The sequence below is a fragment of the Stegodyphus dumicola genome, chromosome 4 (genome assembly GCF_044657685.1).
Source record: "Stegodyphus dumicola isolate Sdum_Otavi_A_Nest chromosome 4, ASM4465768v1".
In the NCBI taxonomy this organism is placed as follows: Eukaryota; Metazoa; Arthropoda; class Arachnida; order Araneae; family Eresidae; genus Stegodyphus; species Stegodyphus dumicola.
The window spans coordinates 5725516-5751890 of record NC_140771.1 but is presented as its reverse complement, the minus strand read 5'-3'; the positions used below and the strand labels follow the sequence as shown (position 1 = coordinate 5751890).

Sequence of the window (26375 nt, the reverse complement as noted above, 5' to 3'; positions counted from 1 at the left end):
ATTACAATGATTATAATATTTCATTATAAATTAGCGCTGTAAAAATTTGACTCAGCTTCAGATCCAGATTATTGGGTACAGCATTTAATTTATTCTTGATTTTCCGCATCCTATCAACTTCGTTTTAGTTTTTCCTTTCTATCAGCCAGTAGTTGCCTTTCCGCATTCAACTGTCTTGGGTCAAGAGATGAAGTCAATGACATGCATAATTAATAAATTTTACATTCATATGAATAAAGATGATCCATGTAATTAAAAATGAATGATGATTTTACAATAACAACGTCAAATAGGCCTTCGATGACTGAATAAGCAGTAGATCTATTTTAGCAGGTGTTTTAATTACTGAAGAACATCTCCTAAGGTTTAGTATTTATCTCTGGAGTTGTTTTATTTCATGTTAATTAAAGGTTCATCCTGCAATATCCATGCCTGAAACATGTCATGCTTAGGTACCATCAATCTACATTCAGCAAATACCATTCCTTTGCATTTCTTAGCAATTAGACCTCGTTTGGCATTCTATGCTTTTGAACATCTCTAAATTATCTCCCGATGAGATGTTCCTGGAGCACCAGAAGCTGTTAGACTAGCGGTGCCCAACCTTGTGCTCGCCGATCGTTTTGTATGTGCTCGTCAGCCCGATTAGGTACTACGAACAAAAAATATTTTTCAAATAACCGTTCATTTATATTTCTTAATTGTTAAAATACAGTAAGCATTTATAGTTATAAGAGATATCTTGCAAGACGCTATAAAACAATTGATTGCTGACTGATGAACTTGATAGCGAACATGGAATCTTATTACTTCATTCCGATGTTAGATGGCTCAGCAGAGGAAAAGTACTTCAACGATTTGTAAAACTTCTTTCGCCAATGAAGCAGTTTTTGGAATCCGGAAACGAAAGGTATAAAGAATTGGACGATAATAATTGGTTATCCGATCTGTATTTTCTCACAGATATAACAGCTCTTCTGTGATGAATCATGCACCATACTGATTTATTCTGTAGATAATTAATTTATTCCGTAGATATAACAGCTAAACTGAACGAAGATGTCCAGGGAAAGGAAAAAAAAAACCTTTTTCAATTGACTGGGACCGTAACTGCTTTTCAGATAAAGTTAAATTTGTGGATAAATCAGATGAAAGAAACAAATTTCATCCATTTTCATAATTTATCAAGCCATATTAATAACCACAAGGCAATTGAAACAGAGAAATACTCGGAAACCTAAATACACTGAAAAATAATTTTAAACTCCACTTCTCTGATTTTCATGAAGTTCAAACAATATTATTATTCGTCTCAAAGCCATTTTTCGAAATTAATATTTAAGATGTATCACATAAGATTGGTGGAAGTATGTTTAACAAAAATATTGATGTTTTGGAAATGTGCTCGCGAGAGGCCAAAGGTTGGGCACCACTGTCCTAGACAGTTGTGAGCTACAGAACAGTACCCGAATAGTGTATGTAAGCCGCCCTAGTGCCCGAACTCGCTTTCACCTGTCAAGTATACTTCACGTATACGAGAAGGTTTAACATGGAAAAGTGTTTAAAGCATCACGTAAAGGAGACCATTCGAGCAATGTAAGGATAAAATGATCCTCAAATCTTTCTCCTTGCTGGAATCTCAGTTTCTGTTTCGTACTTGAAAATTTTCTTTTCTAATATATTTATAAAGTTCTAGTTAATTTACGGTCTTTGGCTACTAAAACTTTTAGAGAAGTATCTAGCGCTGGTCTTTCTACAACTATAACATATAAGTCCAAAGAAGGGTTAAAATACCCTTTTATTTAGTCGAAGACAGAGGTTAACAGATGGCCCTTCTCGGGCTTACAGGAAAGCCTCCACTTGGGCTTTAACTTAAGAAATAAGAAACTAAACTCATTCTAATTTAGAAGTCAAACAACAAAAATCAGCGTTATATTTTCAATGAAATAATGCGACGGTTAAATGCGAGGAAAAATTGAGGAGTTCAGAAAAGATTGCAAAAGTAGAATAACTGGTTATTCAAACTAAGGAAAACACTACATACTCTTATTCTAAATATCTAAACACTGTTCATATCTTGATTTGCATAAGGACAAGGCACGATTTTATTTTTAGTCACGTGTGATTAAAACGAGCCGCCCAGAGGGGTAAGTCGTTAGTGACGCTGACTGCCATATAGAAGGGTCCGGATTCGAATGCCGGAGAAGATACGGATGTTAATATGTCCGTCCTTTCACAGGAGGCAACAGTGGCTCACCTATTAGATACCTCCATCATAAAGGGACCACCGCTTCCGTCCAACGCCAACGCCTAAGAAATGTTAAGAGTCCGCCATTGCGAGGAAAAAAAAAAAAAAAGAGATTAAAACGTTACAATATCTGATTACATTTGAATACGTTTAAATAAAACCATGAAATTTAAAAAATGTTTTTGTATATTGTTTTTCGTATTTCCATTTTGCAAATTGGCCGAAATGCTGCTCCATTAAACTGGAGGAGTATTGACGTTAAATTCGTCCATAAATACAAACTCTTTTACTTTAAGCGAAAGAAATGCGCATTTAGGTCGCGTCGAAAATAGAAAACGGTAAAATCTATTGATCTAAAACGCACTTTAAGAAAAGACACAAAATCCGTTTATTCGAATTCACCGAAAAAACACATGGATCAAACTTTAAGCAATGCGGAAACATATAATAAATCATTCCACAGATGGAATAACAATATTATTTTTCCTTTACATGCATTTTGAGAGAAGAATTCATTAGCATTTTTATATGGACTAGTCTTAAACAAAGACAAATAAACTTTTTATAACATAACTCTGTTATCCCCAATATGTTACATCGCTATTCAAATGTGATAAAGAAACAATTATAATTTAAAATATATTTTGAAAGAGCATTTATTTTACCTTCGTTAGATGTTAGTTACATTTAGCAATTAAATCCGTCAAAAAGGTTTATATAATTAAAACAGGGTTAATTGAAATAATTGATGACCCTCCACCCAGTTAAACCAGTACCCCAAGACCCTAAGATTGCGAACTGAGCGGCACTGAAATTGAGAAAAATGGCTTTTATAAGAATTATTAAAATAAAAAATGAAGTATGTTTATAAGATATGATAGCTTTTAATTTCTTTTATTAAATTCAATTAATTATGAATGTAGCTTTAAGAAGGTTTTAATTACATAAGTGAAAATTAATTCTCTGCAAAGAGCAAAATTAAAACATCTGAAGAACAGAGGAAAGAAAAGAAAAAGGAGAAGAAAAAGGTAAAAAAGTAATTAAAATGGCCAATTTTTTTCCCTGAGTTAGTTTGTATTTTTTGTCACGTTTCGAGTTAAGATTTATTTACGTGCAAGTAATTTTCTGTAATTATAGTCTCGAGTTATTTTAAGAGAATAAAATTTAGTACTAATAATGTTTGAAAATGAAATGAAAAAAAAAATCTTTACTGTTTCATAATTCAATTTTCCCTATTCTAACTTTTCATACAATACGAGTTTTCAAAATACGAGTTTTCAAACTATCAACGGAGCTATTAAAATTACACAACATTAATTGCCAGTAGTAAAAGGGACTACTGTTTATCATGATAATCAGAAAATCGGAATTTGTACTCTTTTTCCTGTAAGCCAGATATGTATTTACTTTAACGCGATTATAATTAAAGCTACCCTATTCAGACCTATGTACAGCCCATTTTGGTAGACCTATTTCGTTGATATATATTATATGGATCGTGGGAAAAGAAATCTGCAATGCAAATTAATAGTTTAAATTTTGACCAACAGATGGCGCTTTTCATGCCATGTAAAAAGGACGCTATGCAAATTCCGAGCGCTTTAAAAAGCTAGTTGATACCTTAAAATCATTTTTCAGCAAGCCTGTAGAAAAGAAAGATCAAGCTTTACTGATCGAGTTGTTTTATCAGAACAGCAGTATTTTCTCAACTGCAAAGTAAGATATCGACGCTTGAAATGCTTACGGAAAGGACCAATGTCGAGGCAAGTTTGGGAAAATATAATTACTAAATTTGAAGAGACTGGGAGGTGTGTGTGCTGCGAGGATGAGGACGAAAATGAATTTCGAATGAAACTTGGGAAGCAATCGCTCTTCCGGTGGCCGAAAAAGCGTTAGGATCTCAATATTCTTCGACACGTGACTGAGCGGTGTCATGTGATTTGTCTCTTTCTTGATCCACGGTACGAAAGGTTCTGCGATCCATTATATAGCAGTATCCATACAAGATCCAAGTTCCGAAAGAGACCGGGAAAAACGCACTGATTTTGAGAGCCTTCATTTCCCCCCCCTGGGATTTAGTACACTGGCTTAGTATTATACTATCACAGTAACAGCTCTGAGGCCACAACAACACGAACCTGGTTTCTATGAAAGGGCAGCCAGTAATGTTCCGGACGGTCGTGGCTTCGGTCATAGCGTGACGGCCAGAACTGCAGTTCTTCAATAGGCTAAGCCCCCCTTCGTGGTCTCTGTGCGCCTGGAAGGGGTGAGCCTGTGTTGCCGGTTCAGCGAGGGTTGTAAGTTAGTTCAAATTTTGAAAACTCCTCCAGCAGTGGCGTGGGATACCATTACAAGCGTTTTCTGAGCACTCAACGAGGACTCTCCTCTGAGGGCTTTTTAACGATTTCCCGAACCCCCCCCCTAATACCAAGGTGTGGCGTCCGTCCGTGCAATGCCAGACATCGATATGGCGCAAAAAGTAATGTAAACAAACTTACCCTTCATTTGGCCAGATCAGTCGTTGACAGCTTTGTGTTCGGATGGGTCGCATTTTACCCTAGACGAAGCAGTTTATGCTCAAAACTGTCGCCTAAGGTATTGCAAGTCCTAATCTTGTGCTCGGACTGTCTCTGCATCCTGATTACATTACTGCATGGCATAGTTTTATTGCTGATTTCATTCTTGGTCCTTCTTTCTTTGGAGAGGAACACTGCTCAAAGCCCTCAAAGGTGTTCCATCACGGATGCCCTTCACTGAAAGCTTTTTCAATAGCAAATCATTCCTGCCTTACAACAATGAGAATATTTAGAGGTTGCCAGCTTCATGCATGATGGTGTGTCACTTCACCAGTGAAGGCACTGCTTCGTGCCCACTTTGAAGCTGATCGTGTAACTTCAAGAAGTTTTCCGATCGCCTGGCTTCCTTATTCACTCAGCATTTTGTGTTTTACTAAACAATCTATGTTATATTATGTAATTTTGCCTAATTTTATGTTATTATCCTCTTGTATTTAAATGAAACAACTCCAGCGTTCCTTAGGAGAAAACGTATACAGTCAGTTCCAGTTTCTCATACTCTAGCTGGTCAGAGTATTGGAGCAATACCTGTTCGATTCTATAGTAAAGTCCCTGGTGCCCCATGCACGTTTACCTGTTTATCTGATTTCTTTGTTCTCCGGAATTGAATCCATGTGACTTCTGGTTGTGTGGATTTGTGAATGATCATGTCTATGGAGGAAGCATAGGGACTGTGCCTAAACTGAAAGCATGCATAACACGTCCTGCTGCTGTAACTTTTTTTTATCGATAAACCCTTTGCGTTATTATTGAATACGCTGTAACAGGCTCTGAACATGTGACTGACACAAATGGAATCCACGTTGAACAGATGCTTGTGGTTAAATAAAGTTCTGTGTTTTCATTCTCTTTTTGCTGTTGTTGTTTGTTGTACATGTGCCCCTCCCACTTGGTAGTTCGAAATCTTAATTATACTTTATTTCAGCTTCCTTTTCCCGATAGTCCATATAACGTATATACCAAATTTTCACGAAATAGTCTACCAGAACCGGTTCTACGTAGGTGTAAATAAGATAACTTTAGTTATAATCGCCCTGTAATTGAGGAAAAGGTTATAGAATTAAAATTAAAATCATTTTATTTCTTTAAATAAAAATACAAACTACATACGTTCGGAATTAGTGTTCATTTTTCTAAACACAAAACCGATTTCTATTCTAAGTAAATAAATAATAAGTTTCTATTTACATAAATAAAAAAAATCTAATGTGTACACCACATGAATTCCTTGTACGGAATATTAAATTATATTCATTTTTTCTTCCATTTCATTTACACTTGTTGGATTGAATTAAATCTACTTCGTCGATAGAGCATAAACCACAATAGCATAAATGCACTCTTTAAAATTCACTATATTTGTTTACCATAGCAACACTCTGGCGCTAGGTTCACTTAACAGCGTTACATTTCGTTCATATCATAACTATGTGTCTATGTCTTATCACTTAGTAAGAGGCAATCGACCATTAACGGCCTTTACCAATATATTATACTTGACTTTTAAATGCGTGAAGAATCGAGTAAGTTGTATCCAATAATATGGAAGTACTTATGCACATGCTGTGCTAGAACTTAGAGATTACTAGGCGACTGAGGCGCTCGTGTGGCGCCATCTATTAGTAGGGATGAAAAGCATTTTAGTTGACTGAGCTCTGGTGGCGCCATCTCTTGCAGGATGTATTGTAAGGCATTTTTAAAATTCCATAAAAATCTTCTTCTGATAAGCAATAATTGGTAAGTAAAATGATGAAAAACACAATTTACAGTACATTGAAACGTTTCACAAGAGTAAAAACTATTTACACACAAAGTCTACCTGCTTTGGCAGAAACAAAGTCCATAGCGCTTTTTAATTTGATAAGTAAAACTATAAGTAAAGAAAATGAAGTAAAATCTTGGCTAAATAAGAAGAAAACGAAAATATATACATTACCACCTACTATTATGGTGAATAGTGCAGGGCCTCTTGTGACGTAGTTCAATTGTGAAATCATAATTTCCTAGTTTTTTGATGATTTTCTTAGAATGATTGTCACATTTCATAAAAAAGTTATGAGAAGCTTTTAGAATTTCAGAATCCGTGGGTTTAATTTTTAAATCATTGTGAAGAGTGCTGTTTCGTATGAACAAAGGCAAATTTGTAATTATTAGAATGGCCTTGTTTTGAATTCTTTGTATTTCTTCGCGATGAGTTCTTGCAGTTGCAGCCCACGCTGGGGAAGCATACAGTAAAATCGAGCGGACAGCTTGTAGATAAATAACTCTTTTGTGGCGAGACTAAGTTTAGAATTTCTCCTTATGAGCGCATAGAAACTGCCTATTGCTTGGTTGGCTATTTTACAGATATTTTCGATATCATATTATAACACAGAATACATTTAAATTTATACCATTTGAAGAATTATCTAATCGTTGCCACATGGTTTATTCATATACGAGTATAAATCTAAAACGATGTATCTAAAACTCGTACTAGTATAAATCTAAAACGATGTATATTCAGTTCTCACTTCCCGACAAGGCAAATATACATTAAAACTCAAAATATCCCTATTAAAAATTACCAAGTAAATCAGAATCACTTATTTCCTCGAATAAATTCCAGAATGAATTAAACATGATTTAATTCGCAATAATAAAAGAAGGCGTTATCTTTGTTGTTGCGAAGCTTAGTTTCTCTAGATTGGCTATAAATCCGCTACTTTGCCAAGTTTGAAATGTAAACAAACATGTCCTCCATCGCAAAATTCATTAGGCCTATCTGCACTTAAACAACTTTTAAATTGTTGATAACTCCACAAATATTGCATGCAGATTTACTAAAGGCATAAAAACCTTAACCGGAAGATAAGAACAACATAATTCAATCGCACAACTTACAAACATATAAGAGTAAAGAAACTGAGATCACTGAGCCGGTTACAGTGTGGAGATATATATATATATATACATATATTTAAATTTAAACAAATTTAAATTTTAATTTTAACAAACACGTATAAAAGTAAAAGAGCAAATTTAAAGCCAAAATTTAAAAAAAGAAAACCAAAATAATTTTTAAAAAATTTTAAAAAATGTGCAAACATATAAAAGATTTAATTCTCGAACTAATCTACAATATCATTTAAATTCAGAAGCATAAGCAAATTCAGTGCAAAACCAATCCATGAAAATAAATTCACTAATTTAGCAAATTAAAATTAATCCATACAATTTTTTTAAAAATGCATAAGTGAATGACTGTTGAGCAGGCAGTAGACAAACTTATCAAGGGGAAGTTGCCTCCAAACCTAACTCTCCAATCATTCAATTCGTGTTTCGTCATTCATGCAGGCAAGGGTAAAAGTCAAAACCAAAAGTAAAAAGTGAAGAATTTCCAAAAAGAAATACCAATAAAGTGGTACCCTTAGAAATTAGCATTTAAGAATTAAAGTTCTAAAAGGAAAATACTAATGAAGTCTTTTGAGAAACAAGCAAGTAAAGTCAAGTATTAAATTAAACTTTTTTTAAAAAAATTAAATTTAAAAAAAAATTAATTTTTTATAAAAAATAATCTAGAAACCAATGTATTTTAGAAACCTTTGTCTACAGAAATCTCCCCGACACGAATATGCATGTCAATAAATATTGATGATCGTGTCGGGGAAATTTTATTGATATGCATATTCGTGTCGGGAAGGTTTCTGTAGATAAAGGTTTCTAAAATACATTGGTTTCTAGATTATTTTTTATAAAAAATTAATTTTTTTTAATTTAAATTTTTTAAAAAAAGTTTAATTTAATACTTGACTTTACTTGCTTGTTTCTCAAAAGACTTCATTAGTATTTTCCTTTTAGAACTTTAATTCTTAAATGCTAATTTCTAAGGGTACCACTTTATTGGTATTTCTTTTTGGACATTCTTCACTTTTTACTTTTGGTTTTGACTTTTACCCTTGCCTGCATGAATGACGAAACATGAATTGAATGATTAGAGAGTTAGGTTTGGAGGCAACTTCCCCTTGATAAGTCTGTCTCCTGCCTACTCAACAGTCATTCACTTATGCATTTTTTAAAAAATTGTTTGGATTAATTTTAATTTGCTAAATTAGTGAATTTATTTTCATGGATTGGTTTTGCACTTGATTTGCTTATGCTTCTGAATTTAAATGATATTGTAGATTAGTTCGGGAATTAAATCTTTTATATGTTTGCACATTTTTTTAAATTTTTTTAAAATTATTTTGGCTTTCTTTTTTTTAAATTTTGACTTTAAATTTGCTCTTTTACTTTTATACGTGTTTGTTAAAATTTAAATTTAAATTTGTTTAAATTTAAATTTCATTCCTTGCAGCAATGGCGCAAAGAATATTTAATTAAATTTGTATTTAAATTAAATTTAATTAAATTCAATTTATTCTTATATACATATATTTATATACGTTTTCATAAGGCTGATTGCAACCAAAATACAAGGTGCACATCTACATGTTATAGCAGTCCTATGTACAAAATTTCAACGTTCTGAGGTTACTCGTTTTTTTTAGTTATGCGAGACACGTACGTACAGACGCCACGAAAAATTCTGTTCAGAATTCATTTTAAATCAGCTTTATAATGTTTTGGATGGAAAAGAGTCTTTTAATCAGTCTACGTACACATGTCACGCAAAAACGTCGCTAAATTGCATTGGATAGCGATCAAAATGGATATTTTCGTTGAAATATGATGACTGAAAATTTTCGCGATTACAATACTTCCTTTTTACTTTGTACAAGGAAGTAAAAAGAGAAACAATAAAATTATTTTTTTAATTAAAACAGATTCTTCACCTGACACATAATTATGTCGGTATGTTTTCTGTGCTAGGTTAAAAGAAGTAATTATTTTACATTCAAGCGAGAGGTTAATCTTAACCATTTGCTTTTCTTAGACAAACAAAAAAAAAAAAAAACAAATCTATAAATAAACAGCATAAATAAATGCAGGGTAATAATAAAATATCCTTTTGTTCTGTAATAACAAAAATTAAACAATTAAAAAATTAACCATAATCTACCTCTAAGTAGTTAGAAACAACAAAAGGCATAATTCGAATTATGTATTGCTGAGTCCAGATAACTGGATTTCTTTAAAAAATTTTAACTCTTTTTCAAGACATTTGGGAAAACATATAATTCACAATTCAAAGAAGGCAAAACATTTAACAGTACAAAGACATTTATAATAACTAAATTTTTATATGGGAAGGAAAAAAATTAAGAAATTTTCGAAACAAAAACAGAAACTAGGAAAATCCTAAATTTAATATACGGAAGTTGAACATTTAGGAAACGCCTTTTCCTTTTTCCCGTCCCCTCCTTCGCAATGTCGAAAACGTCTTGAAAGTGTTCGGAAAAGTATTATTAAATTTATCACTGCTTTAGCTGCGTTGCTTTATCTGATTTGTTCTTAGTCTTCAATATATAAATTTCTTTAAACCCCGACGCACATGGCACAGGATTTTCAACGAGTGTTTCCCTTGAAAGCTATGTCTGAATGGCGACTCTGAAAAGTAGTTCGCAACTGGCAATGGTCTTGCGAAAATTTTGCGATTCATTACTATAATCTTAAAAACTCAACTATTCTACTGAAGAAATATGATGCGACTTGAACTTACATAATTCAAAAATATAGGTCAATACCAAACTCGTGTAGAAAAGAATAACATTAGACTATCATAAACATGTAGAAAAGCACACTTCCGTGTTGAAAGGAAATAAACACGAGTATTACTATAAGCAATAGTTTTCAAAAACATTTTTAACAATAATACAGGGTGTTTTCATATTGAATAGGACATAAAGAACGGTATAGTACAAAGTCTGTAATTATTTAATTAAGCCGAAACAATTATTTCTGAAACTATAATTATATAAGTGTTATCTGGCAACAGAGAAAATTTTCTGTTACAAAATCGCTGCTAGAGGCACTATTAATCAAAATAGCGCCCAAATTGCGGGAGAAAGCGTACGTTGTTTTGGAATACGCCAAAACGTCATCGTTTATCGTCGTTTAAAGACATTTTCGCGCGAAATTTGGTAAAGAACCGCCACACAGTCACAACATCGAACACAAACAAAATGTGGTGCTACTTTGGTATACGGTTGCACGGATTTTCGGCGAGTTTTTTTTTGGCGAGCGATACGACTTATGAACCCATTGCTGGACAAGTAATTTATGGTAACCGATACTTTGTTGTCATTTTATTTAAAAAATAATGCGTTTTATTATGCATAAATTCCGTCTTTTAAATATTATTTATGGCTTCTAAATATTAAAATTCAATTTAATTTTGCATTTTTATTTGAAATAAAAATTTTATTGTTTATGATATTTTATATAATTTTATACTGTGGATGATATAATCAATGACGTCACCTTAATTTATAAGTAATTGGTTTTAATATCTATAAATTTAATCTAATGTTTTAAACATTATTTATAACTGTTAAATGTTAAAATACAATTTAATTTTGCATTTTTTTTTGAAAAATTATTATGCATGATTATTTAAGTAATTTTAATTCTATGCGTGATGTAATCAGCTGATTGGTTACAGAATATTTGTGCATTTGTGTAATCAGCTCCCTGATTGGTTACTGAATATTTACGCATTGCCGCGCTATTTTAAAATTTTATTATTCATCTCTTTGAATTCCTCAGATTTCATAGTGAACGGTTATGTCACTTTCAAAGATGAATGTTGTTATTGGTACGTACCAAGAATGATTGGTATCGGAATCAAAAAATTGTCCTTTGAGACCTTATTTTGGCCAACCTGGCTTTCCTAATAAAAGATTTATTTATAAATTTTACTTTGGAAGTGTATACTTCAATTTTTATAAAAAAAGTAATATACAGTTTTCAGAAATTGCTGAGATATTTATTGCCACATATGTTTTAATGTTAAATAATATATCCTATAAAACTTATTTTAAAGTATTTAAGTAATATTTTAATTCAGTTAAACGTTGGCGCAATGTTTTTATAGCGATGTTTTTGTTCTATTTCTTTGCTATATGAAAGTAATAATTTAACCTTACTTTAGTATTTTATACTCGTAGTAAATGTATTTATTTACATTTGCCTGCCATCTTAAAAAATAACGTTTTCAACAAAAAAAAAAAATAATAATAATAATCCATTATTTTTAACGGTTTTTATTTCTTAAAGTTTCGAATACTTTACTATGCGAAAAATACGTAAAAACAGCGTTTTTCAAGATGGCTGACGATTGTATAAACCGCGTGAACAATTGCGACAACGTAAGTTCCCGAAAATCCGTGCAACCGTCTACCAAAGTAGTACTCAAAATATTGTGGTCGATAATAAAGCGGTTCAAAAATTTCACAGTTTAAAAACATCATTATCGAAAATATCGTGGTAAAAAATAAAGTACCTACAAATCATCGCATAATACGGTATTCAAAACTGAATGGCTCTAGGTCCCGCTGTTTTTTCGCAATGCGAGAAACATACATACATTCATGCAGATTTTTCATTATTTAATTTCTTTAAATATAATACAGGGCGATAATATTTAGTGGTAACAATTGGAAAAGCGTACAACGCATTTAAGTGTTTCGACGCAAAATTCCGTTTTGAGACTAATTCCATTCGGGACTAACATCGCCTTTTAACTAATAAGAGAGAAAGGTACTTACGTATTAACGCCACCTCAGTTACAACTGTCTATTCGGAATAGTGATAACTGTTCCTAATAAAACTGGCTCTACTCTTCTTAATAAAATTATTGAAAACATTGCAGATGGTAGCACAATTTATTCTGACAGTTGGAAAGGTTACCAAACAAATAGAATAGAAAAAGAAGTATTCCTACATGCTAAAGTTAATCATAAATACAATTTTATTGATTCTGATACAAGAGTTCATACACTAACAGTTGAGAGAATGTGGGGCAGTGCTAAATGGAGGAACAAGAGACATAGGAGGACAGCGAGACATCATTTAGAATATTATTTAGCAGTATTCATATGGCGACAGCATCAGGTCAAAGAAAACAGAGACTGTTTTAAATCTATGTTAAAGTAGTCAATCGAATTTCGACGGAAATTCGATTAACTACTTTGATTTTAAATAAAGTGTTTTGATTTTAAATAAAGTGTTTTAATTTATGATTTGTCGCAATTTTAGGTGTAGATTGGCGGCATTTAAAAACCGCCAAATCTGCAGCTGCTGTGGCGTTAATACGTAAGTACCGAGAGAAATTACACAGTCATTATTTATTTTTAAGTTTTATTTACTTAAAAAATTTTATTACTTATTTTTATATTAACTAAATCAAGTTATTATTAATTAAACATGCTAAAATTATTTGAGAAGAATATCAGCCTGAAAACTTAATATTTAGCTGCCAGCATATTCGCATATATATATGTAACCAACAAAAATAACTTAGAGGTACTAACGAATTTCAGATAAAATTTCAAATAAAACTAAATTTCAGATAGAAAAGAAATAAATCTGATTTTCTTTCCTTTGCGTTATTACTATTGTGCATGTTTTGATTAATATTTAGCAAGTGAAACTTAAAATTTAGTTTTCAAAGGTGTAGTTCTGTTGATAAATAACTTTCAGTATTCCTTAAAATAAATAAATAAATAAATATCTTGCCAGTCAGCTCTTTGCAGATCACGCACTTGGCCAGCATGCAAATTCACTTGCTTATAAAAGAAGCTTCTCGTAGATTTCCGTGTTTTTATCCACGCAACGATATAAAAACTGAAGAATTTTCCTTTAGAACGTTCTTCATGAATGCAGCTTTCCCTTTGTGTATGAATCAACGGTAATATTTTGGAGGCCTCTCCAAACAATTACCGTTAATTTACTAACCTCACTCCACAATAATGCAGTTTTAAATTAATAGATATCTCATTTTCTCAGGAAAATTACCTTACAATACAAGTCAGAAACGCCATTACTTTCGTTACTATAACAAGACACTTCTGTTTCTTGTCATAATGCTTTTTAAAATCTTTTATCAATAAAATTAGCAAACAGTAACCTTGTATTCGGCTTAGATTTAGTCAAGAACACAATCGATTTCAAAAGCAACCGGTACAGGTTGTAGAGACATTAGATTTTTTGGAAGTAGAAGAATTAAAAAATTAGCAACCGTCTTCGCCGGGAATCGAACCACGGACCTCTGGTATCCCGGCCCAGCATGCAGAACCACTACACCACGAAGGCACGCTAGGAAAGTGGGAGAAAATACCTTATATACTCCCCTTTTTAAAAGGCGACTGGAGTTTTTAGGGGACCCAATCGCCATCCTGGGTGATGAGAATCATCATCCGACACACTTTTAGTTCAAGCGCTACTTGTAGAACCATTAGGATTTTTGGAAGCAGGCAAGATGAAAAATTAGCAAACGCCTTCGCCGGGAATCGAACCACGGACCTCTGGAATACTGGTCCAGCGTGCAGAACCACTACACCACGAAGGCACGCTAGGAAAGAGGGAGAAATACCTTATATACACCCCCTTTTAAAGGGCGACTGGGATTTTTAGGTGACCCAATCGCCAAATCCTGGGTGCTGAGAGTCATCATCCACTACCCTTTTAGTTCGGGCGCCACTGTAGAGACATTAAGATTTTTTTTTTTTTTTGGAAGCAGGAGAGATGAAAAATTAGCAACCGCCTTCGCCGGGAATATAAGTGTGCTGACCACTACACCACGAAGGCACGCTAGGAAGGCGGGATAAATACCGTATCAGTTCTTTCTTCATCAAGAGCATAGAAGTTTGCAAGACTGCTTTGCTCCCTCACTTTGATTCTTGCAGATTCCTTTGCTCCTGTTGAAGAGAGACCTATACCTGTTTGCTCTCGAAATTGATTACGTTCTTGACTAAACCTACGCCAAGGTCCTTGCTTTGCTAATTTTACGTTCATTAGTTCATTAATATTAATTATCAAAACAAAATTAATTTAATTTTTACATACATTATTACTAAGATTGCTGCATTAATGAAATCGCAAAATCGTCTGATTAGAAAATAAATCTTAATTGCTGCAGCCAGATCTTTTTGTTCTTCTCTTAAATTATTTCTCAAAATCAGCCCCTGGTGTATAGTAAATTATGTCTTCTGTTGTTTTCGCTTGGTTTCTTCTTTGGATAAAATTAATTGCAACGGTAAAAAATAGCAAAATTCTCCCGAGTAACATCAGGAAGCTGAATACGTCATCAGACCATTAACTAAATGAAGCAAGAAATTTTGTTTCGCTACTTTCTACCGTAAAATGCCAAAAAGAAAGATATATTTTAGTTTTCTGGAAAAAGTGAGTAAGAATGTTTATTTATTTAGCTCAACTTATAAGAGTTTATCTGACATTTCAAATACTCTAACTCAGCTATAAAATCTGATGTGGGCACCATATAACTTCCTTGCACAGCCTAATAAATCACGCACATTTTTTGCTGCATTTCATTTAAACTTACTTCCCCGAATTTCATTAGAGATATATTTCTCACTCAGTCAATTCATTTCTCACGTCGCCGCAAGGCAAAAATACATAACAATTGAAAACATCTTCATTAAAAATTCTGAAATAAAGAAAAACCTAAAACACCAAATAGAGTTAAAGATCGTTAAAAAAATTTACAATTAAAATTGTTTTAATTAATTAAAATTAGGCAGAAAGACAGCACAAAACATTTGGCCCCGGTCGGCAAAAAGTTGGTGCAGAAACTGACTTCATTCACTAATCCACAAAGTTTCAAATGTAAACAAATGGCGGCGTCGTGAGGCTTAGTGGAACTTAAACAAATTTTAAATTGTTGTAATTCTACAACTATTGCATACAGATTAACTAAAGGCATAAAAACCTTAACCGGAACATAAGAACAATATGATTCAATCACTCTTAAAGCATAAGATACATAATTTACCAACATATAAGAATAAAAACAAACTTAGCCCACCGAGCCGGGTAACAGAATGGATGCTTTCGATTGCAACCAAAAAGGGAGGTGCACATCTACATGTTATAACAGTCTCATATATAAAATTTCAACGTTCTGAGGCTACTCGTTTTTGAGTTATGCAACATATATATATATACGTACGTACGCACGCATGTACAGATGTCACGAAAAAAATCTCTTCTGAATCCATCTGAAATCCATTTCACAATCCATTTGGGGAAAATGAGTCCATTATTCTATCCGTACGTACAGTTGAACTGTCAAGAATAATGTTCAGCGTAATATGTTGCAAAGAATATATAGTGTATTAAGTGTAGCATTGAGCTGTAAATATCCCTTACGTACAGTGCAATGATCAATGCAATGCATATTATAAAATCCCTAACTTTATATTATATCTACCAATAAACGTAAACGCTATATTTATTATAAATTTCAACACTTCTTTTAATTTTAATAAACTGTTAAGTATAAAAGCATCATTTAAAGAGAAAAAAAGAACAAGATTAAGAAAGTAATCATTGTTAAATTAAGATACTTTAGCTGAAGTAATTAATACCTAATAAAATACTTCTGACATGAAATGTAGATTATTCCCTAATTATTAAAAAAGAATATTCCAAAGTTTGTTGCAAAACTGCTGAGTAAAACATAGGAAATATATCAGACATACCGCATTCCTTGGATAAATCCACTTTTGCAGAAACTAAACGAGACATTTTTCTTATAACGTTCGATAAACAAAAATGGCACGGAGTATCTAAAAAAGTTCTAAAATAAATTTAAAAGTCGCGTCTAAATTTCTATATGTTTGATGCAACGATATTTCTATCAAAATCAACATTAAGTCGAGTGTAATGACGTTTTAAAGAACTCTCGCCGTTTTTGAACGAACAACAAACTTTATTAGTCAAAACTTAGAGAATAACTGAAAAACATTTTTAAGATCGCGCATCGCCTGCGGATATTCTTTGCGGTAATCGTCTGCGGTAGTTTACATTTCTTAGTGGAATTATGTCGGTAGCGTAACAACGCAAGTACGTTACATGATTTTAAAAGAGAATTTATAAGAATACCAAAACAAATTAATCTAATTTAGAACTATATAACATTTCATCAGCAGAATCCGAGCTGCATCAAACGAATGGAAAGCAAGTTGTTGTCAACAAGCAACACTGTTGCCACTTAGCGTTCTCTAAATCACTGGACTTCTTCTGATTTTCGTGTTGCCATTCGGAGAAAGAGAAACGTCTCTATACAAACCATAACAGTTTTATTTTTCATATTTCTTTAGCATCATTAGAAAACGAAACCAATCAATTAACTTCATCTTATATAGAGAATCAGTTATCTATATTAAATCCAAAAAACATTTCTTTCTCGACTGACAGCACTGTCGCAGGCATTTTCAGTATACATAGCACGCAGATAAAAAAAATGTTATGTACATTAAAATTTCAAGGAAAGTTAAAATTAGAATTTTAAAAATCTGAAAGTTTTCAGATTTTACATTACGCCGTTCTTTAATGTTTTGTATGTTATCTTTATTTATTAAATATCATGTTCTTTGCACTTCAACCATAAAATTCAATTTAACAGCAATATCGCAAAATAATTTTTAAATGAACAAAACTTTAGAATTTCCGATACACAGTCTCGCGCGCTGGAGATAAAAATAGTTTATATATACATAGTGTTGCCATTGCTGGCTTTGAAATCCTTGAGTTTGTTAATTAAAAATTTACTAAAGTGTTACAAAATATGAAATAACTAATAAAACAAATTTCAAATTCCAAATTTGAGCTTCCAAATGACCATATTCAGTAGAAGATTACATTATTCAAAATTTTATGGCTGTAAGTACTGTTGTTTTATCCCAGTGCGAGAAACAAACATACATTTATGGAGATTCTTCATTATTTAATTTCTTTAACCTTAACACAGGACGATAATATTGGGTGGCGACAATTTGAAAAGTGAACCGATATTTATAGTGAACCAACGGCAAAAGGCCAAAACGAAATCAATAGCCCTTCAGGGCAAATTGCCCCTTTGGTCTAAAAATGGTGACCACAATACAAAGTGCTGTTATGCAGTAGGCATTTAAGGTAATTGCATAATACTGTTAAGAGAAATCTAAGCAACTCAATTTTAGATTTAATTTTAATTTTTTTCCAATAGTACAACCAATTAAACCATGTATTCTTTGAACCAATCCCAAGACACATTAACCGATTCCGTAAAGATAGAACAATAGTGTGGTCAACAAGATAGTCTGAAATAACTTCTTATGATTTCCTGCCGCGGGGCCCTTTAAAGGGTAAAAAGTGTGCTAAAATAGATAATTAACGTAAAACAATAACCAGATTGTTTAGATGATGAAAACTGAGTTAAAGGTGATATTGAACTTCGTCCGATGATAAATCGAATATAGTTGAGAGAAAGAATCATAGACAAAAATTATTAACTAATAATCTAACATAGGCCTAGGGATTTTAAAAAATACGTAAGTTGACAAACAAAACGTAACTAAACAAGAATTGGATAATTATTGTACATTACATTCTCAGTTGTCTGGCCTTATATTTTTTATTCGGCACAACATAAAATTATAATCGATACTATAAATACAAATTATTATTATTATTTTATTAATTATTTAATTAAACACCTTCGAAGGCAATGTCTTCGAAGTGTTTATTTTTTCAATTCACAGATTTCCCATCTGAGCAAAATAGAAACCGAAAATAATTCCTACTCCCAAAAAAGGCTGCACTTAATATCGTCAGAAAGACTTTGTATGGATACAACACACCTACATGCGCACTTAACAACTAACGAACCTATTTGTGACTGTTTATAATTTTAATGATTCAAAAAGTTGTGCATTGTAATTAACATTCTCAAAACTTTTGGTTGAAGTTTAGAATTGTTTTCTGAATAACGTGTCTCCAATCCTTCTCGTCCATCACCCATAAAAGTATTTTTAGCCCAAAAGGGCGTTAGCCCAGAAGGGTTATTAACTTTGTTTATGCATCTTGCGTTGATTCATTTTTCAAATTGTTTCCGCCTGTGTTATATTTAAAGAAATTAATGAATAATCTGCATAAATGCATGTATGTTTTTCTAATTGTGATAAAACAATGGTACCTAAAGCCATCAAATTCTGAATAACGTAATCTTCCACCGAATATGAGCATCTGGAAGCCGCAATTTGGAATTTGAAATTTGTTTTATTATGGATTTCATTTTTGTAACAGTTAACGAATTTTTGATTTATAAACAAACTATTTCAAAGTCAGCAATGGCAACACTGTACAGAAAAAAAAATTATCTGCAGCGCGCGAGACTGTGCATAAGGAATTCTAAAAATATGCTCGTTTTAAAATTATTTTGCGATATTGCTGTTGAACTAAATTTATGGTTTAAGTGCGAAGAACGTGATATTTAATAAATAAAGGTAACACAGAAAATGTTAAAAAAAAGTCTCTTTGAGCGTAATATAAAATCTGGAAACTTTCAGATTTTTTTATTTCTTTTTATATATATTTTATTATTATTATTATTATTATTATTAGTCCAAACGGCGTTAGCCCAGAAAGGCTATTCATTTCGTTTTGGCATTTTGCGTTGGATCACTATAAATGTTGGTTCACTTTTGAGATTGTTGCCACCGAATATTATTGCCCTGTATTGTATTTATTGAAATTAAATAAGGAGGAATCTGCATAAATGTATGTATGTTTCTCTCGTTGTGGTAAAACAACGGTACCTAGAGCCATCCAATTTTGAATAACCTACGTCTCCACCCGAATATGGGGGTACGGGAGCCGAAATTTGGAATTTGTTTTATTATCAATTTCATATTTTGTAAAGCATTTATGAGTTGTTGATTGATATTAGTAATTAGTTCGAGAAATGAAAGGTACTAGAGATTTTTTGGCGCCAGGGGAAAACTATATAAGCTCGGATAAAGCATCAGTTTTGAGTTCTGAGTTAACAGCCAATTTGAGTATTAAGATAACTACGGGCGAGTTTCACCTTTTAGATGCGCTTTGCATCTAAAAGGTAATAACATAAAATTCTAATCTATCCTACAAATACAAATTATTCTTATTATTATTTTATTAATTAATTAATTGAACACCCTCGAAGGAAATGCCTTCGAAGTGTTTATGTTTTCAATTCACAGATTTCCCATCTGGACAAAATGGAAACTTTATAACTCTCGTGTTTAGATGCGCTTTGCATCTAAAAGGTGTATGTAGCATTATTAGTAGAACTGATTGTGCTCTGAGACACTGAGATACTGAGAATAAGTGTACGACTGCTTTTGTGGAAAGTTCCAGAACTGTAAAGTGTTTCTTTTCGGAAAATAATTTCATCAAGTTATCATCGTTTTTGTGTGCGTTCGAAGCTTTACGAACATGCACGCACGCAAATGTTTGAGATAACACTAATATGCGTTGCCATATTAAATAACCCAATTCAATTTACCTTAAAATAATTAAAATCGAGTTCAGCTTTGCTGAAAACGAAAAAAATCTGCCAATACCTTGTAAGGTTTATCTTAAGTTTTTAACAGTTACATTTAGCTAAAGCTACTTTCCTATCTCTCCTAATTTTAGCTTACAATTTCCTATCCCTCCTAATTTTAGCTTACAATTTCCTATACCTCCTAATTTTAGCTTACGATTTCCTATCCTTCCTAATTTTAGCTTACAATTTCCTATACCTCCTAATTTTAGCTTACAATTTCCTATTCCTCCTATTTTTAGCTTACAATTTCCTATCTCTCCTAATTTTAGCTTACAATTTCCTATACCTCCTAATTTTAGCTTACAATTTCCTATCTCTCTTAATTTTAGCGTACAATTTCCTACCAGAACGTGTTTTTGAAAACGCGGTTAATGCAGATGAGTAAGAGCGGTATTTATGTCGAAGGTTTCACCAAATTTGTTAGAGAGCTAGAGGTTTTGACTAGCGCGTGTTTGCCATTTGGCTAAACTCTCTCTTTCAGCTATACTACGCTCGGCCGTATTTCAGGCCTTTGATAGCTTCGCCAGTCTAGCTGATATTTAGGGGCCAACTTCTTCGAATTTTGATAGCTTCGGCTATATCTTTATAGTTAAGCATTAGTTAAGTTTTATTTCTTTACGCTCTGAACGAGCCATGTGTTAATTTCTTATTTTGAGAAATAAACTCAAGAAGGGTAATTAACGGTTCTTGAGTTTTACGTAGCTGTTTCTGAACTAAAGCGAATATTCGCTTAGCTGTTCACGAGGTTCCTACACATTTAGCTAGTAATACTTGTAATACATTGGGGGTACACTAAGACCCTCCTGACCACGAAGTGGCCTCATGGTAAAAAAAAAAGAGTGACCCCAAAAGAACATCAGATACAAAATAAATAATACATAATACAAAATATAAATAAGATACAAATAATACTCAAATATAAGATAAAAATAGGAAAAAACATATAACAAGCACTCACGAACATACAAACAAAAATTAACACAAAGCACAACATCAGATCAGAATTCCAATTACACCACGATTTGCATTAATAAATTTAACCCTTTGTTGCATCATGTCCACTCTAGTAGACAAAAGTTTAAATTTGTTTATTCTTCTGTAAATGCCTTAACAGATTCCATTCCTGTGTTTATTCATTCTATATTATTAGAACTTTCAACTGTCGATCGTAGATGGCTGTATAGCATCACTGAGTAAAGCATTGCTATTTGGAAAATGGCTGCTACTTCTGTTTCCAAGTTAGTACAATTTCTCATAGTAAAACATTCTATAATATTGCTTACATTTTCTTATAGTGCCATTTTTTTATTCATAGTTAGTCATTTTAGACATTTTATTTTAAATGTCAGTTTAAGAAAATTGTGGAGTGGGTAGATAAAAAAATCTACCGAAAAGAGTAAATTGAAACCCAAACGGACTGCTTATCGAGCCAAAACACCACTGGAAATATTTATGTTTGGCAAGGAATTTCTAGAACATTTGACGTTTGAATCCAACAGGTTAGAAAATCGTTCAAAATGAATTCAATTCCAATCGACGAAATGAAGGCATTTTGGGGATCTGTATGTACATGTCAATTGTAGATTTACCATTTAGAAGATGGTAATGATCACTGCAAACAAGGCAGAAAATGATTTCAAGCGCAAGGACCGTAAATCGTTGGGAAGAGATTTGTATGCATGTGCGTATATTCATGCTGTCCACTGTAGTGAACAAACTGTAGCAATTATTTAAAACGAAATTTGAATAAAATTAATTTGTTTTAATTATTACTAAGGTTATTTTAAGTAGGAAAATACAAAAATTTTCGTTTAACTTCTCCAGATTATTTTTATGCAACAAAGGGTTAAGGACATCTTGTGCAAAAGATATAAAAGCCTTGATATCAAAATTATCATTATGTATAGCATTATCAATTTTGTAAAGCTTCCTCTGATCGGCGAAAATAGGACAGTCTTCCACAAAATGTTTCGCGTCTCCAATGGCATTACAAGAAGCCCAAAGTTCATTATTTTGTAAGTTGAATCTCTTAAAATAATAAGGAAACTTCCCGTGGCCACTCAGAATTTGGTTTAAATGAGTATTGTTAAAAATAGCCATTTTGTTAAAAATTCTGATAATTTTCATGTATCCCTAATTTTTTTGTGAATTTTTCCATAGGATTTTCCATTTGTCGATGTAAAATTTCTTCATGTGTGTGTGATGGCCATCTGTTTAGATCCTGAAATTTCAATAAAGGGGATATCCATATCGGAGGCTGCCTCCTTGGTCAGACAGTTGGCCCTTTCGTTTCCAATATGCCCCACATGAGCTTTGATCAAGTGCAGTTTTACATCGAAATACCCGTTCAAAGTTTGTAAACAGTTTTTGATTTTCAAAATGATGGGACTGACGTTGTCTGGGCGGGAGAGAGACTGAAGCAGCGACAAACAATCTGTATAAATATTAATCTCATTTCGAAAAGCAAAGCATCTCTTAATCCAAATTAAGGCTTGATATAGAGCCTCGCACTCTGCCTGAAAGAACATTTAGGTGTAGCCACATTCTCATCGACAAGAAAATGTTCAAGATTCACAGAACTTCTTTTTCCATGATAGCAATTACTATATTCCCGAAAGAAAAATATGCTTTCTAATAGCATCAGAAGCATTTTGTTACCGTTTTGCCATATGGTTCGTCGCCGTCTATACGGAATATGATCTTTTGTTGTAAATACGAGCAGGCGATAATTTTATTTTCAGAATGAGATAATTAGCTACAAATGGTATCACAAAAATTAATATACAGTCTCACAAAAGTGATGGGACACTTGTGCTTTACAAAAAGAAACAGTAATAAAATAAATTAAAAAAACATGTAAAAATTTTTGTGGGTGTGTTTCATACTTAAATTTAGTAACAATTATTACATAACATACATTTTCTCAAAATATTAAAATAGTAATTTAATAAAAATACAATTGTTTGGAAAGGAGCAAAAATGGCTCACATAAGTGATGGGACACCATTAGATACTACTACGTACTACAATAAATATATTTTTGGGGGTTTTTAATTTTACTCAAAAGCAATTGGCAATAATTTATAAAATCGTCTGCAGTATTTCTCTCCAGTTTGTTTTGGAATTTTTGTGTTTTTTAGCTCTGTGCAGCCATGAATGCTAAACGAAAAGAAACTTTGCCTGAAATTCGAAAATTAGTTATTCATTTGCATACTGAACGTGGAAAATCTATTAGAGAAACTGCTGAAACAGTTAACCTGATTCATTCAACAGTTTTCAATATCATTAAACGATATAAAAAGAATCATATGATTCAGGATAAAAGAAGACCTGGCTGACTATCAAAGCTATCCAATGGAATAAAGCGAATTATTGTTCAAAATATTTAAAAAAATCCAAGAATGAGTGCTCATAAAGTTGCTGCTGATTTACAAGCATTATACGGAGTAATTGTTAATCCTGAGACTATTAGAAGAGTAATTCGATCTGTTGGATATCACGGTAGAGCAGCCAGGAAAAAATTCTTCGTAAGTGAAAAGAATAGAAACTCAGACTGGCTTTCGCAAAATACAACATAAATAAGAACTCTGATTACTGGAATGAAGTTATATTTGCTGATGAGAGTAAATTTAATGTATTTGGTTCTGACGGTAGAATCTTGGTGTAGAGAAAACCTAGGAAAGAATTTCGCTAACAGAACTTCGTGCCAACAGTAAAACATGGTGGAGGAGGAGTTATGGTATGGGGGTGTATGTCGTCCGCTGGAGTTCGTTATCTTGTTTTTATTGACAGTATAATGGATCAGTACAAGTATATTTACATTTTAAATCAAAATTTGAAATCTTCAGCACGAAAATTGATCCTTCATAACGATTTTAAATTCTACCAGGACAATGACCCCAAGCACACTGCTTTGAACGTTAGACTCTGGCTGCTGTTTAACTGTCCTGAAATAATAAAAACACCACCACAATCTCCAGACTTAAATCCCATAGAGAATATTTGGCAAGAATTGGAATCAAGGATTCGCAAACACACCATTTCTTCAAAACAACAATTAAAATCATTGCTTCAAGAAGAATGGGGTAAAATCACTCCAGAAATCACAAAAAAATTAGTCGAATCCCTCCCAAGAAGATTAAATCACGTTTTAAAAGTAAAAGGAAATCCAACAAAATATTAAAACATTTTAAGAAGGAAAATTTTTGATAAATATTTGATGGAAAAGTAAGTGTCCCATCACTTATGTGAGCCATTTTTTGCTCCGTTCTAAACAACTGTATTTTTATTAAATTGCTATTTTAATATTTTGAGAAAATGTATGTTATGTAATAATTGTTACTAAATTTAAGTATGAAACACACCCACAAAAAATGTTTTCATGTTTTTTTAATTTATTTTACTACAGTTTCCTTTCGTAAAGCACAAGTGTCCCATCACTTTTGTGAGACACTGTAGATTATTAAAAAAATGTGAACTTAATTGTTCTTATACTAAAACATCTCAGGATCACTTGATTTTTAACTGAGCTATCGGAAAGTGCTAAATTAGATGCATGGAATTATGTTAATTAAAATAAACTTATTTAAGAATTACTCATTACAACTTAAGTAAAGTTGCTTGCTTTTTAATGTAAACTATTCGTAATTTAATTTAAGTCGAACATTTGAAAGATTTATTGTCGTTATGCTTCATTTTAAAACTCAGTTGATAATTCAATGTTACCATTTTAATTGCCTAACCATTATCATGAGTTAAAGCATTCATTCAATATTGACTTTAGAATTTGTGAGTAATTTAAAATGACTACTTCATATAAATCATAACCGCAACTGATGCGTCAATTTATACATCTTAATCATCACGTATTCCTTTTATATTTTTGCTAGTAACAGCTGGGGCATTCGGTTGAAAGGGCAGAAAGAGCGTAATACGCCGTCATATCAGTGGATCTGACGCTGATGGCAATCGCAGAACGTGAAGATCACGTGGTTTGGATTACGTTCCTGTAAATAAAGCTCTTGCGAAACCCTGCAGAAGCGATTTTAATCAACGCCTGGAGCTTAAAATCTCTCATGTTGCGGCAGGACGAGTTGTAATTACGAGGTTTTGTTGTAAATAAAATTAAACATTTTCCTATGTTCCAATTTCTACACTTTTGTGATAAAGGAAAGACGTACGGACAGTTTTCTCCTCCGAAATACGCAGTGGCTATTAAAACCGTCGAGGTTTTTTTTTTTTTTTTTTTTTTTTTTCTTTTCTTTAAAGGCGGCTTTAACGTGTCTCACACATATTTAGCCAAACAGCTCGGCTTCACATGTAATTAAGATCTAGAGAATGAATTCTAGATTTTGCCGATTTTAACAGATGGACTTCTGCAGACGTTTACTTACACTTCTTATATAAATGAGTGTTAAGAATTTAAAATGTCTAGTCGGAATAATCATGTCTAGTCGGAAAGCGAACTCTAAAGCCCAGAAGTATAAGAAGTAATACCAGTCTTCACAATACCGCCTAACCGGTATAGTGGTTAGCGTCGCTGACTGACGTGCCGAAGGACCCGGGTTCGAATCCCACAGAAGGCTTAGATGTTTGTAAATGTATAGTGTCTGTGCGGCATGGCGGCGAGTAGAAACCTCGGCGTATGTTTAGAGGTTGGTGATTAGTGGGAGACATATTTAGAGGTTGGTGAGTTGGTGAGTGGTTTTAGATTGGTGAGTAGTAGGATTTAAAGGTTGGTGAGTAGTGGGAGACATGGTTAGAGGTTGGTGAATTGCAGAGTGGATTGAGAGATTGGTGAATAGTGGGCGAGTAGTGGTATTTAGAGGTTGATGAGTAGTGGGAGACATATTTAGAGGTTGGTGAATTGGTGAGTGGATTTAGAGATTTGTGAATAGTGGGCGAGTCGTGGGATTTAGAGGTTGGTGAGTAGGAGGAGACATATTTAGAGGCTGGTGAGCGGTTTTAGATTAGTGAATAGTGGGTGAGTAGTGTTAGATATTTAGAGGTTGGTGAGTGGTGGGAGACATATTTAGAGGTTGGT

General features: G+C 32.8%; 1 protein-coding gene and 1 non-coding gene across 4 annotated transcripts in view; both read right to left on the bottom strand.

The window, feature by feature from the left end:
- LOC118182375 (uncharacterized) overlaps positions 1–26375 on the bottom strand; it is a 411384-nt gene that overhangs the window by 352721 nt on the left and 32288 nt on the right. The gene's annotated exons all lie outside the window — the stretch shown is intronic.
- Positions 14241–14314, bottom strand: TRNAT-AGU (transfer RNA threonine (anticodon AGU)). The gene has a single exon. It is a non-coding gene; the product is annotated as a tRNA-Thr (tRNA).